This window comes from Lithobates pipiens, unplaced genomic scaffold (assembly GCF_037356315.1).
Source record: "Lithobates pipiens isolate NorthernLeopardFrog02 unplaced genomic scaffold, aLitPip1_a1.2 Scaffold_8, whole genome shotgun sequence".
Lineage (NCBI taxonomy): Eukaryota > Metazoa > Chordata > Amphibia > Anura > Ranidae > Lithobates > Lithobates pipiens.
In genome coordinates, this window is record NW_027507903.1 from 384,034,045 (window position 1) to 384,052,006 (window position 17,962).

Genomic DNA, 17,962 nt, shown 5'->3' on the forward strand with positions numbered 1-17,962 from the left:
TGTCACAAGGAATGTAAACATCCCTTGTGACAGTAATAGGCGGTGACAGGTACTCTTTATGGAGGGATCGGGGGTCTAAAAGACCCCCCACCCCTCCTTTACACTTCAATGTATTCAGATCGCCGAAAACGGCGATTCTGAATATCGGATATTTTTTTTAAAACCGGCGCCATTGGCAGCTGAGTAAACGGGAAGTGACGTCATGACATCGCTTCCGTGTTTACTATGAGGAGACTCGAGCGAAGCCGATTACGGCTTCGTTCCAGTTCCTCCCCAGCGGCATCGCACCAGGAATCGGTGCTCTCGATCGAGCGGGAGCACCGGTAACAGCGGCGGGAGGCGGCGGGGGGGACGTCCCCTCCCGCTCCTCCGGCATAACAGCCGAGCAGCTTTTAGCCGCATCGGTTGTTATGGCTGGATAGCCAATTGCCTGCTGAAAAAAACGGTACCGGGATGATGCCTGCAGGTGCGGGCATCATCCCGGTTTACTGCCCAGAAGCCGAGTACGAGTAGGCAGGAAGGGGTTAATAATAAGGTTGAATATAGACAGGCACAGGGAGAACATGCAAGGGAGGGAGTGCCATGGTTGGGATTTGAACCAGCAACCCTTCTTACTGCTAGATGAGAGTGCTAACCACTACACCACTGTGCTGCCCAAACCACTGTGCTTCAATATCTCCAGGTCACTTAACCCCTGAATCTCTAAAGCTGGCCATGCACATGTCAGTTTTTTTCATTCAGCTAGTGGGTTAAATTTAAAAAACAACACCTGACTGGATTCCTCCATCCACACACTCAATGTGGGTGCTGGAATCTTCTCCACTGTATTATTGAATTCTGACAGCAGGAAGGCTACCTTGCTGTCAAAATATACAGATCATCTCTCCAGCCTACAGCCCTGACTGATTGGGAATATCCTGACTTCTGTTCAACCACAGTGGCCACACATGGATCCAAATTCATCTTTAGTTACTCTAAGGCTTGCCATACATGGAAGTTTTTTTTAAAGTGGGCTAATCAAAAAAAAGCAAAAACAACTGAACCGATTATCACATTGACACAAGTGGGGTCAATAGAGAAATCCTTCTTTCTGGGTTATTGTATTCTGACAAAAGGGGATATGACCCCACTGTCAAAATAAACTAATCAGCACTTATTGAAAGTAAAAACTTCCAACAAGCCGGTTCGAGAGAAGTCGATTAGAGAAAAGTTTCATGATGTGCCTATTTTGTGAGGTTCCCCCCCCCCAAAAAAAACTATACCTTTGTCTTAAATAACTTATGATTGACCAGACGACACATTCTCTTTGGAGTCGAATGGCCATAGCAGCCTTTTTATTACAAGCAGATGAAAATACTAATTTCTTAGAAACAACATAACTTAATGCATATAAATACATTTTACAACAAACATTATAACCAAATATATATATCCGTATTACACATTCAGGGTGATATGGCCGTAGGCAATCTTGCTGGCCACTCTCAACCCTCTTGACAAACGCCAAGATGGTCACCCCGGCAAACAAGCAGAAAAATAAAACAGGTATTCAACGCCAACAACATATTAAAAAAAAGCCTACAGCACCTGTTATTCCCTGACGGTCTCCCATCTAGGTACTAACCAGGCCTGACCCTGCTTAGAATCCGAGATCAGGCGCATTCAGGGTGACGTGGCCGTAGGAGATCTTGCTGGCTACTCTCAACCCTCTTGACAAATGCCAAGATGGTTATCTTGGCAAACAAGCAATAAATTAAAACAGGTCGTCGATGCCAACAACATATTAAAAAAAAGCCTATGGCACTAGGTATTCCCATGCGGTCTCCCATCCAGGTACTAACCAGGTCCGACCCTGCTTAGCATCCGAGATCAAACGAGATCGATCGCATTCAGGGAGATGTGGCCGTAGGCGATCTTGCTGGCCACTATCAACCCTCCTGACAAACGCCAGCATGGTCACCTTGGCAAACAAGCAGAAAAATAAAACAGGACGTTGATGACAGCAACATATTTAAAAAAGCCTCCTACACCTAGTGTTTCCAGGCGGTCTCCCATCCAGGTACTATCCAGGCACGACCCTGCTTAGCATCTGAGATCAAACGAGCTTGAGTGCATTCAGGGTGATGTGGCCAAAAGCGATCTTGGTGGCCACTCTCAACCCTCTTGACAAACGCCAAGATGGGCACCTCGGCAAACAAGCAGAAAAATTCAACAGGACGTTGATGACAGCAACATATTTAAAAAAGCCTACTACACCTGGTACTCCTAAGCGGTCTCCTATCCAGGTACTAACCAGGACCGACCCTGCTTATCATCTGAAATCAGATGTGATCGGGCGCATTCAGGGTGATATGGCCGTAGGCAGGGCCGCTGATAGAAATCATGGGGCCCCGTACAGCCTACCTGACGGGGCCCCCTTCAGCTCCACCCTGGCCCCGCCCCTGGTCCCTCATTTAGCCCCACCCCTGGCCCCACCCATTGCCCCTCACCAGACCCCGCCTTGAAACAAAGTGTAGGTTTGTCTACAAGTGACATTTGTTTTTCTCCAGTCAGTTATAGGTTTGATTATCCAAAAGAAATACTGTTTTCAGATGAGAACATACCTCTTTAATATCTATATGTAATACAAACAAAACAAATAAATAAAATGGTATTTTGGAGAGTATTGGCAGGGTATTTATTGCAGAGTATTGGCAGGGTAAGTATTGCAGAGTATTGGCAGGGTAAGTATTGCAGAGTATTGCCAGGGTATTGCCAGGGTATTGGCAGGGTATTGGCGGGGTTTGTATTGCAGAGTATTGGTGGGGTATGTATTGCAGAGTATTGGTGGGGTATGTATTGCAGAGTATTGGCAGGATAAGTATTGCAGAGTATTGCAGAGTATTGTCAGGGTATTGCCAGGGTATTGGCGGGATAAGTATTGCAGAGTATTGGCGGGGTATGTATTGCAGAGTATTGGCGGGGTAAGTATTGCAGAGTATAGGCAGGGTAAGTATTGTAGTGTATTGGCAGGGTATTGGCAGAGTAAGTATTGCAGAGTATTGGCAGGGTAAGTATAAAGTATTGCAGAGTATTGGCAGAGTATGTATTGCAGAGTATTGGCAGGGTATGTATTGGCAGGGTATGTATTGGCAGGATATGTATTGGCAGGGTATGTATTGGCAGGGTATGTATTGCAGAGTATGCACCGCCTGGGAGTACCAGGTGCCGTAGTCTTTTTTTTAATATGTTTCTGGCGTCAACGACCTGTTTTATTTTATTTGTTTTACCTGTTTTAGGCCATCTTGCTGGTCACTCTCAACCCTCTTGACAAAAACCAAGATGGTCACCTCGGAAAACAAGCAGAAAATTAAAACAGGTCGTTGACGCCAACAACATATAAAAAAAAAGCCTATGGCAGCTGGTATTCCCAGGTGGTCTCCCATCTATGTACTAACCATTTCAGACCCTGCTTAGCATCCGATATCAGACGAGATCGGGCACATTCAGGGTGACGTGGCTGTAGGCGATCTTGCTGGCCACTCTCAACCCTCTTGACAAATGCCAAGATGGTCACCTGGGCAAAAAAGCAGAAAAATAAAAGAGGTTGTCGACATCAACAACATATTAAAAAAAAGCCTACAGCTCCTGGTATTCCCATGCGGTGTACCATCCAGGTACTAACCAGGTTCGACCCTGCTTAGCATCCGAGATCAGATGAGATCGGGCGCATTCAGGGTGATGTACAGTAAGCGATCTTTCTGGCCACTCTCAACCCTCTTGACAAACGCCAAGATGGTCACCTCGGCAAAAAAGCAGAAAAATAAAAGAGGTTGTCGACATCAACAACATATTAAAAAAAAGCCTACAGCTCCTGGTATTCCCATGCGGTGTACCATCCAGGTACTAACCAGGTTCGACCCTGCTTAGCATCCGAGATCAGATGAGATCGGGCGCATTCAGGGTGATGTACAGTAAGCGATCTTTCTGGCCACTCTCAACCCTCTTGACAAACGCCAAGATGGTCATCAAACAAGCAGAAAAATAAAACAAGTCATTGACGCCAACAACATAATAAAATAAAGCCTACAGCACCTGGTATTCCCAAGCGGTCTCCCATCAAGGTATTAACCAGGCCCAACCTTGCTTAGCATCCGAGATGAGGCATATTCCCGGTGATGGGGCTGTAGGATCTTGTTGGCCCCCTCACAACCCTCAAAACATATTCACCTTGGCAAACAACCAGAAAAATAAAACAGGTCGTCGACGCCAACAACATATTAAAAAAAAGCCTACGGCACCTGGAATTCCCAGGCGGAATCCCACCCAGGTACTAAACAGGCCCGACCCGGCTTAGCATCCAAAATCAGATGAGATCGGGCAAATTCAGGCTGATTTGGTCGTAGGCGATCTTTCTGGCCACTCTCAACCCTCTTGACAAATGCCAAGATGGTCACCTCGGCAAACAAGCAGAAAAATAAAACAGGTCATCGACGCCAACAACATATTAAAAAAAAGCCTACGGCACCTGGTATTCCCAAGTAGTCTCCCATCAAGGTACTAACCAGGCCCGACCCTGCTTAGCATCCAAGATCAGACGGGATCAGGCACATTCCAGGTGATGTGGCCGTAGGTGATTTTGGTGGCCACTCTCAACCCTCTCAACCCTCTTGACAAACACCAAGATGGTCACTAGGCCCGACCCGATATCGATTGCTAAGCAGGGTCAGGACTGGTTAGTACCTGAATGGGAGACCGTCTGGGAAGACCAGGTGCCGTAGGCTTTTTTTAATATGTTTTTGGCGACCTGTTTTATTTTTCTGCTTGTTTGCTGAGGTGACCATCTTGGCGTTTGTCAAGAGGGTTTAGAGTGACCAGCAAGATGGCCTACAGCTACATCACCCTGAATGCGCCCGATCTCGTCTGATTGTGGATGCTAAGCAGGGGCGTGCCTGGTTAGTACCTGGATGGGAGACTGCCAGAGAATACCAGGTGCCGTGGGCTTTTTTTTATATGTTGGCAGCGATGACCTGTTTTATTTTACTGCTTGTTTGCCGAGGTGACCATCTTGGCGTTTGTCAAGAGGGTTGTGAGGGGCCAACAAGATTCTACAGCCCCATCACCTGGAATATGCCTGATCTCAGATGCTAAGCAAGGTTGGGCCTGGTTAATACCTTGATGGGAGACCGCTTGGGAATACCAGGTGCTGTAGGCTTTTTTTTATTATGTTGTTGGCGTCAATGACTTGTTTTATTTTTCTGCTTATTTGCCGAGATGACCATCTTGGCATTTGTCAAGAGGGTTGAGAGTGGCCAGCAACATTGCCTATGGCCACATCAGCCTGAATGCACCCGATCTTGTCTGATCTTGAATGCTAAGCACGGTCAGGCCTGGTTAGTACCTGGATGGGAGACCACCTGGGAATGAATGAATGAATGAATGAATGAATGAATGAATGAATGAATGAAATACTTTTATAGTGCACAATGTGAACTGAATCGCCTCTAGGCGCTGTGGCGAGCATTGATCATCTGCTAAAAGAGGAAGGTCTTGAGTTTTTTCCTAAAAGCCAGGTGATTTTCTTCCAGGCAGATGTTGATTGGTAGAGCATTCCAAGCGTACCTCAAAGACCCACACCAAAGAACAAAGCGGCCCTCTCCTTGTTCCTCATTAGCTGGCATCTCCAACCCCACTAGACCTTCAGTCCTCTCTGAAACCTGCTCTGAGAGGAATGAAGGTGTAGAATTAGGTGTGTCACAGCCAAGTGCTTCTGGGCACTCTGCTAGCAGTAGACTCACGTCCGATTATAGCAGGCAAATGTCCCTGCCCCAGCTGCTGAACCGGCGAAAGAAGTTCACTCCCAGCCATCCACATGCCCAGCGGTTGAATGCTAGCTTGGCTAAATTGCTAGCACTTCAACTGCTGCCTTTTCAGTTGGTAGACTTGGCCCCCTTCCGTAAGTTTGTACAATGTGCGGTTCCTCAGTGGCAGGTCCCCAAACGCCACTTTTTCTCACGGAAGGCGATTCCGGCTCTCTACCGGCATGTGGAAGGCAATGTCCTTGCCTCGCTGGACAAGGCGGTCAGCGGTAAGGTGCATATTACCGCTGACTCATGGTCCAGCAGGCATGGACAGGGACGTTACCTGTCTTTCACGGCCCATTGGGTCACTCTTCTGGCAGCTGGGAAGGTTGCAGGACAAGGTGCAGTAGTGTTGGAGGTTGTTCCGCCACCACGCCTCCAAAATGCTACTATTGGTTGTGACACACCTCTCTCCTCCACCCCCTCCTCTTCTTCTTCCTCCATGGCCTCTTCCAGTGCTCTGTCCTCAGAACCAGCGGTGCTCCGTAGGCGTTCCAGGGGCTATGCAAGTATGCAGGCAAAACGATGCCATGCCGTGCTTGCGCTGGTTTGTTTGGGGGACAGGAGCCACACTGGGGCAGATATTTTGTCAGCTCTGCAGGGGCAGGCCGAGAGGTGGTTGACGCCACGCCAGCTTAAGCCAGGATTGGTGGTTTGCGACAATGGCACCAACCTCCTCTCCGCCCTCCGACAGGGACAACTGACCCATGTGCCCTGTGTAGCTCACGTCCTTAACCTGGTGGTGCAGCGGTTCTTGGGCAGGTACCCCGGCTTACAGGATGTCCTGAAGCAGGCCAGGAAAGTCTGTGTGCATTTCCGCCGATCATTTAATGCCTGTGCTCGGCTGGCTGAGCTCCAAAAGGAGTTGAACCTGCCCAAGAACCGCTTTATATGTGACATGCCCACCAGGTGGAACTCAACGTTGGCCATGCTGCAGCGGCTGCACACGCAGCAGAGGGCCATCAATGAGTACCTGTGCGACTACGGCACCAGGACAGGGTCAGGGGAGCTCGGATTTTTCTCACCACACCAGTGGGGCATGATCAGGGATGCATGCACTGTCCTGTCACCGTTTGAGGAGGCCACAAGGATGGTGAGCAGTGACAGTGCATGCATCAGTGACACTGTACCTCTTGTCCACCTCTTGGAGCATACGCTGCGTGGAATAATGGACAGGGCACTTGAGGCAGAACAGAGGCAGGAAGAGGAGGACTTCCTTGCCTCTCAAGGCCCCCTTTATCCAGACAGTGTTCCTGCTGTGCCACCCATCACACAGGAAGAGGATGAGGAGGAGGAAGAGGAGGAGGAGGATGATTGTGTCAGCATGGAGGTGGAGGCTGGCACTCAGCATCAGCAGCAGCAGCAGCAGTCTTGTAGGGATGATTTACAGTCCCAAGAAACACGTGGACTTGTACGTGGCTGGGAGGAGGTAGCTGCGGATCATGTTGTCCTTAGTGACCCAGAGGACTCCGGACTGAATGCCTCAGCTAACCTACGCTGCATGGCCTCCCTGATCCTGCAAAGCCTGCCGAAGGATCCTCGTATTCTTCGGATCAAGGAGAGGGACCATTACTGGCTGGCCACTCTCCTTGATCCACGGTACAAGGGTAAGGTTGCCAACCTTATCTTGCCATCGCAGAGGGAGCAGAGGATGAGACATCTCCGGGAGGCCTTGCAGAAAGGTCTGTGCAACGCGTTCCCAGAGACTGGGAGGTTACAAACTCCTGGTCCTGGACAACGTGTTGCTGAGGCATCGGTCAGAAGGAGCGGTGGAGAAGGTGGCCGTCTGACTGATGCTTTCAGACAATTTTTTAGTCCGCAGCCCCAAGGTATGATCGGTTCCAGCAACCATCGCCAGCGTCTGATTTACATGGTGCAGGAGGGGCAAGGTCAGACTTGGACACCTTTTCCATCGAAAATCCTCTGGCTTACTGGGTCTTGAGGATGGATCACTGGCCAGAGCTTGCACAGTATGCAATTGAGCTACTGGCCTGTCTTGCATCCAGCGTTCTTTCGGAACGCACCTTCTGTGCTGCTGGTGGCTTTGTTACCGATCACAGGGTGCGGCTGTCTACCGAATCATTTGATTGACTGACCTTCATCAAGATGAATCAGTCTTGGATCACCCATAGCTACCAAGCACCTGAAGCTGATGTAACCGAAAAAATTTTTTTGAAATATCACATCCCTTCAAGACTGCCTATGCTGATGCTGAGTGACTGTCCTGTTATGTTGATTGTCTATCCTCTTCCTCCTCCGATGATATGTTGGAAGAACATTTCTGTTTCTGGGTGATGCCATCAGCCCATTTTTTCTGCCCCTGTTTAACAGGGGCGTTTAAGTACAATTTTTGATGCAATGCTTTGCAGCAGGGCTAATTCCTGCAATAAAACTAGAGTATATGGGAGAAGTTGCAGTGTCGTGGCACCAGCACTAGTGCCTAAAGCCCAATTTTTCTGCCCCTGTTTAACAGGGGCGTTTAATTACAATTTTTGATGCAATGCTTTGCAGCAGGGCTAATTCCTGCAATAAAACTAGAGTATATGGGAGAGGTTGCAGTGTCGTGGCACCAGCACCAGTGCCTAAGGCCCAATTTTTCTGCCCTTGTTTAACAGGGACATGTAATTACAATTCTTGATATAATATTTCACAGGAGGGCCCGTTCCTGTGCCCACCCAGAGTAACTGTGAGGACTTATAGTGTTGTGTCACCAGCACCACAACCACCAAAGGTCAATTTTTCTACCACTGTTCAACAATGGCATGTAATTACAATTCTTGATATAATCGTTCACAGCAGGGCGCTCCAGCGCCCACCAAGAGTCACTTTGAGGGTTTACAATGTTGTGGCAAAACCAACACCTTGTTCCGCCATTTCTGCAGAGCATATAGGGCAGGCCCCTACTTTCAAACATCCAACTTACAAACATCTCCTACTTGCAAACGGAAGGAGACAACAGCAAGTGAGATGAAAAAAGATGGACGACAAAACAAATTATACAGGGGTGATAACCCTTCCCTATGTTTTCCAAAAAGCTTAAAATTTTTTTTTTTGACTGGAGCTACACTTTAAAAATGTACCAGTTGAAAATTACAAACAGATTCAACTTAACACAACAAACCTACACAGTCCCTGTCTTGTTTGCACCGCCTGTATACTGCTGTTCTGAGTATATAGGGCCTGGGGGCCACACGCATTTCCTTTTTTTAATATGGGTACGGGGTTCCCCTTAATATGGGTACAAGACCCAAAGGGGCTGGTAATGGGCAGGGAGGGCTACCCATGCCATTTTTCTCAATGATTTTCAACCATATTGCAGGAACCAGATATAACATTAAAACCGCAAGCAGCTTTAAATGACGTTATTTCCGTTAAATGTCATTTTGTGCAGGGACTGTTCTAAACACGGGAAACACGTGGCACTTCACAGGCATACTACAGACACCCCCCAGGCACCATATTTAAAGGAATATTTCACTTATTTTTTTCCACTTTAATCGTCATTAAAATCAGTGCTCCCGCCAAAACGGCCGTTTTAAAAAAAAAAATTCTTGAAGTTGAAGGACAATACCTGTTACGGAAGTGAGTAAATGGGAGATTGCCTGCCAGTAGTTATGTAAGCTTGGGCAGTCCCACATAATATGAAATAGGGTCCCCAATTGGGTACAATTTCTCCAGCAATTAGGTGACGAGTTCCCCTTGAATTTTGCTAGGATATGTGGAGTCAGGTATTGTCTTTGAACAATTTTTTGTGCCAATTCCCATAGTGTAACACATGCAGTGGCCCTATATATGCTTCGTAGGGAAGCCATCCATTGTTTAATTGAAAAGTCTTGCCCCAAATCTTGTTCCCATTTAAGGAAGGAAGGTAGTATGCTGGGTATGTTTTTTTCCCCTAGAATTGGGTATATTGTAGCTACTCCTTTCTGTGAGGTGGCATGGTTATTGAGGAAAGACCATATTTTAACCGGGATTGAAGCTCTGAGTTGTGGATTGTGTAGCAGACACTTTTCTATTTGAATATATGTAGATCGCTCAGAATTCGGAAGCTGTAATTCATTACTTAACTGAGAAAAAGACTTTAATGAGCCCTGTTGGAAGAAGGAACCAAGTTTGATATCCCGACCCAAATTCCAGTCGTGTATTTGTACGCCAGGAATTAATTATGATTGTTAGAGGAGGGTTTAACACCGTGATTGGAGTTTTATCCCATTTGTATGTGATGATTCTCTGCCAAGAGTGTAGCGTCGCTTTTACCGTTGGTGGGTATTGAGCTGTAATTGTGGACTTAATTTTCCTACTAAGTAACCAGAATTGCATATTAGGCTGTCGTGTGATGTCTTTCTCAATTTGTCCCCATAAAGTTTTAGGAGTAGGCAAGAACCATTCTTGCAATTGGGTCAAAAGAGTTGCGTCATAATAATCCTGTAGATCAGGTACGGTCGTACCACCTATATTTCTATGTTTAATTAGTATATGGTATGCGCAACGGGATTTTTTGCCATTCCATAGATATTTTCCCAAACTGCTTTGTAAGGATTTAAAGTAGTATTTAGGGATACATATTGGAAGGGACCTGAGTTGATATAATAATTTTGGTAAGGTCATCATTTTGAAAGCTGCCAGGCGACCAGCCCATGTAAATTCGAATTTACTAAGTGTTAGACCATCTTACATTTCAATTGTAAGCTATAATTAAGCCTCTAGTCTGGTTGCTAGGTTGTTCTGAAGTAGAAGGCTGAGGGACTGGGTCAATCTCAGTTCGTGCTGGACTGGCGGAAGAGTGCTCATTCCTCTGAGAAGGCCGGGCTAGATCTGATTCAGTCTCTCTTCCAACTGCTTCCAGGGCAACATGGCAGGCAGTCCAAATGTTGGTTATGGCTTATGAAGCGAATGGCAGATCCTATTCTAACTGTTCATCCTTTCTTCCTGGGAATTCTGTGTTTTGATCTTGGAATGGTTCTTAGCTTTTCTTGGTTAGAGTATGAGGGCACCATACTACAGCCAATAAACTTTGGCCAGGCCAAAATCAACGTGCCCTATTCTTGGTTCAGACTTTAGGGACTGGGTCAAGATATCTTCTCCCCATAGGGGAAAAGGTATGACACATGCCATTCCCACACAAATAGGTTTAAACGTCCATAATTTAAACCATATGAAAGTTTTCAATGAAAACTATTCATTAATGTCCATGTATAGTGTAGCCAGTAGCAAGCAAAAACAGAGTAGGGTTCAGGCACAATGCACATAGATATCACTTGCTGCCCATTTGCTAGAGCAGGATTTAGACAGGACCCCCTCCCAAGCCCACTGTAGCATTGTTTGTATATAATGCTGTTAACTACCCGTTTGCTGCTCATTAGTATGCCCACCTTGGAGCAGTGTAGAATGCATTGCCAGTGATTTCCCCTTGCGCATATGCTCTGTGGTCCCAACAGAGCAGATTTCATAGACAATGTAAATAGTAAATGGCTGCTCTACTAGAGCCGGTGCCACATCACCAGGTGGCACCAGGAATACCAGGTGCCGCAGGCTTTTTTTAATGTGTAGTCGGCGTCGAAGACCTGTTTTATTTTTCTGCTTGTTTGCCGAGGTGACCATCTTGGTGTTTGTCAAGAGGGTTGAGATTGGCCAGCAAGATTGCCTATGGCCACATCACCCTGAATGCACACGATCTTGTCTGATCTCGGATACTAAGCAGGGTTGGGTCTGGTTAGTACCTGGGTGGGAGACCGCTTGGGAGTACAAGGTGCCATAGGCTTTTTATAATATGTTGTTGGCGTCGACGACCTGTTTTATTTTTTTGCTTGTTTGCCGAGGTGACCATCTTGGGGTTTGTCAAGAGGGGTGAGAGTGGCCAACAAAATTTCCTACGGCCACATCACCCTGACGGTTTTCAGATCCACAAGCTTGTCCTCCGGCAACCTGCATTCCATCGCTTCAGAATCCAACACAATACCCAGAAAGGTGATGACCTTCCTGGGCCCTTCCGTCTTGTCGGGTGCCAACGGGATGCCGAACCATTCTGCTACGTGTTCCAGCATCGCCAGCAACACCCCGCACACTCTGGAATCCGGCGGACCCACGCAGAGAAAGTCATCCAAATAATGGATAACAGAGTTCAGCCCTGCGACATCCCGCACCACCCATTCCACAAATGAGCTAAATGTTTCAAACACCACGCATGAAATGGAGCACCCCATGGGGAGGCAACGGTCAACATAAAACATGTTGTCCCAATGACACCCCAACAACCGAAAACTTTCGGGATGGACGGGGAGCAACCGAAAAGCCGACTCAATGTCTGTTTTCGCCATCAGCGCCTCCCGCCCATATCGGTGGACCCAACTCACCGCCGCATCAAAGGACGTGTAGCTAACTGTACACTCCTCATGATCAATGGCATCATTGACCGACCCCCCTTTCGGAAAAGACAAGTGGTGAATTAGCCGAAATTTCTGCGGTTCCTTCTTTGGAACTACCCCCAAAGGAGAAACCACAAGATCAGGGAAAGGTGCCACCAGAAAAGGGCCTCCCATCCGTCCCAACTCTACCTCCTTACGCAGCTTCATAGAAACCACGTCAGGATGCAGCAAGGCCGACTTCAGGTTCCACGGTATCCGAAACCCCTCTGTGAAACCCTCCTCCAAGAGGCGTGCTGCCTTCCTATCCGGATACCTACTGAGAAACGGTCACATCCTTTCCACCATCACTGGCATCCTCCCTCTTTTGCGCAGCATCTCCAGATCTGTTCCTGCCCTGTTTAAAACAGCGTGACAACGGGTGCGTTCCCCGCAGCCGGAACACTCGTGCTTGTACCGACAGGATCCGCCGAACTTACAGGATCCCTCGTTGAACTGCCGACACGTTCCCTTCTTTCTACTGGCCGATTGTCCGGGAGCGGAAGATCCACCACCCCCCTGAAAAAACTGGCCCAGTACCCTCGCCGACATCATCGGGCACATCCACAGACTAATGTCCTTGTGGTCCCATCTCAGCGACGGCCGCACCGCTCTCCGCTGGCAAAACTGTTCATCGTATCTCAGCCACGCGGTTCCCTCGTACACTCGGTAAGCTTCCCCAACCGAGTCCATGTAACAGAAAAGAGCCGAGCAATGCTCAGCGTTCTTTTCACCAATCACACTCGCCATGATGGCGAATGCTTGCAGCCAATTCGCAAAGGTCCTCTGTATCAGTCTGTACCGCCGCTTCTCCTCGTCGTCTTTTTTAGTATCATCCGGCTTGACCCTGTCCAGTTTGAACTTCTCTAGTGGTAGTAGTGAAAATATCTCCACATACTCACCCTTCCATATTTTCTCCCGTACCTCTGGCTTCAAATGAGCCCCCAACGGCCCTTCAAAGCAGACATACACCTTGCATTTCGAAGAGTCCGCCAAACGCACAATGTCTTGTCTAGTAGAGGACTCGCTCCCGCTCGATGCCTTAATGGGCACTGGCGACTCCTGCCCCGTGGGCCCAGCCACTGCCGGGACCACCACTTCCGTGCCTTTTGCGACACCCCCGGACACCCCGCCAGAAGGGACCCACGCCGCCGCCGGGCCAGCAGCAGCCCTCTCCTGGTGCTCAAATCTGCCCACCAGCTCCTTGATCCCAGCCAGAAAACCCAACAGCCCACTCTCTGCCCTGACAGCCCCACCTGTCCTCAAACCCCCCTGCTCCACCACCTCCTGTGTACCCGCACTCACAGCACCACCGGCACCCGCCGAAACAATCCCCCCACCAATAGGTAAACTTAAAGGGTACTCACCGGGCTGCACAGGAGCGATCCCACCAGCCGATCTCTCGGACACCCTAGCAGGGATTGGACTTCTCGGAACCTCCTCCTCCGATCCGGACACCTCACCCTCCGACCTGTGACCGGACATCAGCGCATCCTCTCCAGACAGCCCACCAGGGGACACGGCCCTGGCTGCCGAGGGTAAAACAGCCGACCTGGCCTGCCGCCGTGCTGCGTACCCGCCAGTGGATTTTTGCTTTGCCTTTGTAGGGCCGGTGCGGACCACCTCAGCCCCGTCCAAGCGACCACCAATCGCCGACACCAGTCTCCGTCCCTCCTCACCCGACCTGGCGATGCTAGCCCTGGGGGGGGGGGTGGACCCACCCCGTAGCCTGAGATCTCCCCCGCTGAGGTCCTAACCCTGCGTGTTCCACGCTGGGTGGGGGGGCTGCATCCGCTCCTAATGCTCTCCTATGGGGCCCAGAGGCTCCAGTAGATCCCCCTTCCGGCCTGCTCCTCTGTCCCAGCCTCCTTGGGGATGGGCTCCTCAGTCTCCCCCCTCCAGTCCTGGTGGCTCTCTTCGCCGGGGGGCCCGATGGAGCCCTCCCCGGACTGCTGGCATCAGCCCTCCCCGGACTGCTGGCATTAGCCCTCCCTCTCCTGGGGGGTTCAGGTGAAAACCTGGATGGGGGCCGTGACCTCCGTGTGCCCCCCCCACCCCCCCTCAGTCCGTGGATGTCCCCCCCGGCTGCCCCAGCAAAACCCCCAGTGTCTCCTGCACCCATGTCTCCCCCCGAGTGGCTGCCTCCACTCTAACCTTTGCAATCAGCTCCTCTATGGCTGCCATGCTGCTGTCCCATACAAACTTTTTTCTTGAATGCTGCCTCGTGGAGGGGGCGGGATCAACTTCTCTGCACTGAGTAACTCCCACCCTACTCCCCTCGGCCAATCCCCCGCCCCCTATCATGCAGGGCTGACATGCACTGTTCACACAGTCATGCCAGCCCTCTGCCTACGGGGTTTTGTTAACCCCTGTGGCGCCGGGCTTTTCTGGAAAGCATTTTATTGTTTTAAAATGCCTAGCTTGTCAATATTACAATTGAGTGCATTGTGTTTTAAAGGTTGTTAATGCAATAATTGAGGCCTAAAGCCCCATATCATCCTCCTTGTGTTTTTTAATGTTACCAATATCTCGTTGCAGATGACTGGAATGAGCACAAGATGTATGTGTGAAATGCGTCCACATGACCATAGTTTGGTGTCTTTGGTGTTATCTTTGTGAAACAATATAAAAGGCAATCGGAAGTTCTGGATCTGCAGTCATTTCTTTCTTCCTTCTGAATGGAATGATCTGGCTTTGTTCAGGTCTCAGCTTGGGGGGCGGACGTGCCGACTGGTGGCTCAGGTCTACCAGTGGGACAGGAAGAGCGGCTGGAGGAGGGGTTGGACGTCCCCTCTCGAACGGCTTTTAGCCGCCTTGGTTGTTATCACTAAAAAGCCAACCGTTCTAAAAAAAAAAAAAAAAGTAACACCTTCAAGCCACGAACGCAAATTTGCATACAGTAAGAGCGACGTCGTGCCCAAATATTGTTCTTTTCCTTTATTTTTTTATTTTTTGCCCACAAATAAAACTTTCCTGGTGCCACCATGGCAGCATACCTGTGATAGCTCCGCCCTGGAGTCCTCCCCTCAGGATAGTTAATAGCTTATAAAAATGACAACATCTCCTTTTTTTCCTCATACCTAACGGATAGTGTTTGGACGTATCTCACCTCTGCCCTGGGCAGTTTTCCGTCTGGGTTCTGGCCTCTCCCAGATGCAGTCCCCGGTCTTGGGTTCCTAACTAGCGCTTATAAGAGGGGAGCCCCTTCTGGGGGTCTTTTGGGGCAGCAGCCACTTCCTACATTGGAATTCGGTTCTGCTTACATATATATATATATATATATATATATCTCATAGTTGCCAACATTGTAAAAAAAAAATCTGACACTTTTTTGGCAGTAGGCGGAGCCGTGGTATAATTAGGGGGTGTGGCATGCAAACGGGGCGTGGTTTACGTAAATAGTGGGCGTGGCTTACATAGGGTGTGTCTCAAATGGGTGTGGTTAGAGTCTGAGATGAATGCTGGATGGAGAGGGAACGGAGGGGGGGGAAAGGAGGGACAGCAGCCCCCCGATCCTACACCACAATAGCAATATGTGTTTTCCAGAGTTTGACAATCAGCAGATAAAGATACTCCAAATACCTGGTGTTGGCACTTCAATCATCCCGGCACCATGATTGTTATGGTGTCAGGATGATTGAAGCGCATTATTTCTATTATTACATTGTAACATGAAATGAAATCATTCAACTCACCATAATGCTGAATCAGTGGGAGCCATGAGCGCGTCACTAGCCATGTTGCCTGCCACCAGATGCCATCAGCTGTCCCAAGTGGAGTCTGTCCTTATATCAGGTGCCCCATCAGAGGTACCTTCCTCACATCTGTGTCCATCAGCGGAGCCCCTCCTTACATCTGGTGCCCCTCTGACATCCACAGACCGCCCCCCCCCACATCCACAGACCGCCCCCCCAACATCCTGCACAGACCTGCCCCCACATACTCCACAGGCCGGCCCCCACATCTCCAGACTGGCCCCCGACATACCACTGGCCCCCAACATACCACTGGCCCCCAACATCCACAGACTGGCCCCCGACATCCACAGACTGGCCCCCGACATCCACAGACTAGCCCCCACATCCACAGACTGGCCCCTAACATCCACAGACTGGCCCCCAAAATCCACAGACTGGCCCCCACATTCACAGACTGGCCCTCGACATCCACAGACTGGCCCCCGACATCCACATACCATGACTGGCCCCCGACATCCGACTGGCCCTCGCTCCAACATCCACAGTGACAGACTGGCCCCCGACATGCCGCCGTTGCCGTGCGGAGACATTTAACTGTGGCGCCGCCCACTGCAGTTTACACTGATACACACACACACTGGCAGCGGGGGTGGGCGGCGCCACAGGTGTAGACCAACTTCTGGTCTTCTTAAAAATGGCGGCCGGCGGAGACATTGTCCTCCCATAGACCTCTAGCGGCCGGCGGCAAAAAAATGGGAAATTCAATTTCCTGGGACAAACCGAATTTCCCGGGACAAAATTAATTCGGGACAAATGTACTAATCCCGGGAATGTCCCGGGGAATTCGGGACAGCCAGCAACTATGATATATATATAATCAGGGGGGGTGTATGGCCAGGGGGTTTCATGGGATTCTATTGTGCTTTCTTTAGTATTCTGTCCAGTCGCTTTCTGCCCTTGCCTGCCCTGCGATTATGAGTCAGCCGCTGCTAGACCAAGACCCTTCCTTTCTTAGGTAAGGGTTCGTACCTCATGTTTTTTATATTTTTTTTGTTTTTTTTGTGTTTATCCCAGACTAAAAGAGTGCCTTGCACTATTACTTTCGTTTCAGCCCTATACACAAGAGAACGTCTAATCAGACATCTGGTCATCACAACGGACGCACACGCCCAAGTTCGGCGCACAGCCGCTCAACTAGCACTCATCATTCTAAGGAAAGAGCAAGATCCAAAAGGCATCGGTCAGCTAGCCCTCCCAGGCAGGTAAAGAGGGAATGTAGGGCGTGATGTGCACCTCCGATGACAGATAAACTGATCTGTAAGACTGTTTTCAAGCCTGCACGGATCGCGGAAAGGCAGAGGTGGAACAAGTTACAGAGTTGATCAAAAGAGTGGTTAACCACTTGACCACTGGGCACTTAAACACCCTTAATAACCAGACCAATTTTCAGCTTTCGGTGCTCTCACATTTTGAATGACAATTACTCAGTCATGCAACACTGGACCTATATGAAATTTTTGTCCTTTTTTTCACACAAATAGAGCTTTCTTTTGGTGGTATTTAATCACCGCTCGCTTTTTTTTTTTTTGTGCTATAAAAGAAAAAATACAGAAAATTCTGTAAAAAAATGAATTTTTATTTGTTTCTGTTATAAAATTTAGCAGATTAGTAATTTTTTCTTCATAAATTTTGGCCAAAATTTATACTACTGCATATCTTTGGTAAAAATAAGTACAAATTGGTGGATATTATTTGGTCTTTGTGAAAGTTATAGAGTCCACAAGCTATGGTGCCAATATCTGAAAATTGATCACACCTGAAGTACTGACGGCCTATTTGAATTCTTGAGACCCTAACATGCCAGAAAAGTACAAATACCCCCCAAATGACCCCTTTTTGGAAAGAAGACATTCCAAGGTATTTAGTAAGAGGCATGATGAGTTTTTTTTAAGTTGCCATTTTTTCCCACAATTCTTTGCAAAATCAAGATTTTTTTTAGTTTAGTTTTTTTCTCACAAAAATG

The 17,962-nt window shown here is 48.7% G+C and overlaps 1 protein-coding gene and 8 pseudogenes across 1 annotated transcript in view; 3 read left to right on the forward strand and 6 right to left on the reverse strand.

Moving 5' to 3' along the window:
- The window catches only part of LOC143962780 (uncharacterized), a 459,151-nt gene extending 442,013 nt beyond the window's left edge, over positions 1-17,138 (forward strand). Inside the window, exon 5 of the mRNA XM_077472215.1 lies at positions 17,051-17,138. The gene's annotated coding sequence lies outside the window, so the exon portion shown is untranslated. The remainder of the gene's footprint in view (positions 1-17,050) is intronic.
- LOC143964617 (5S ribosomal RNA) lies at positions 1,793-1,911 on the reverse strand (annotated as a pseudogene).
- LOC143965330 (5S ribosomal RNA) lies at positions 2,245-2,363 on the reverse strand (annotated as a pseudogene).
- LOC143965083 (5S ribosomal RNA) lies at positions 3,616-3,733 on the reverse strand (annotated as a pseudogene).
- Positions 3,842-3,959, reverse strand: LOC143965095 (5S ribosomal RNA; annotated as a pseudogene).
- LOC143965434 (5S ribosomal RNA) lies at positions 4,269-4,387 on the reverse strand (annotated as a pseudogene).
- LOC143964557 (5S ribosomal RNA) lies at positions 4,496-4,614 on the reverse strand (annotated as a pseudogene).
- Positions 4,865-4,983, forward strand: LOC143965500 (5S ribosomal RNA; annotated as a pseudogene).
- LOC143965235 (5S ribosomal RNA) lies at positions 11,483-11,601 on the forward strand (annotated as a pseudogene).
- Positions 17,139-17,962: the final 824 nt, after the last annotated feature.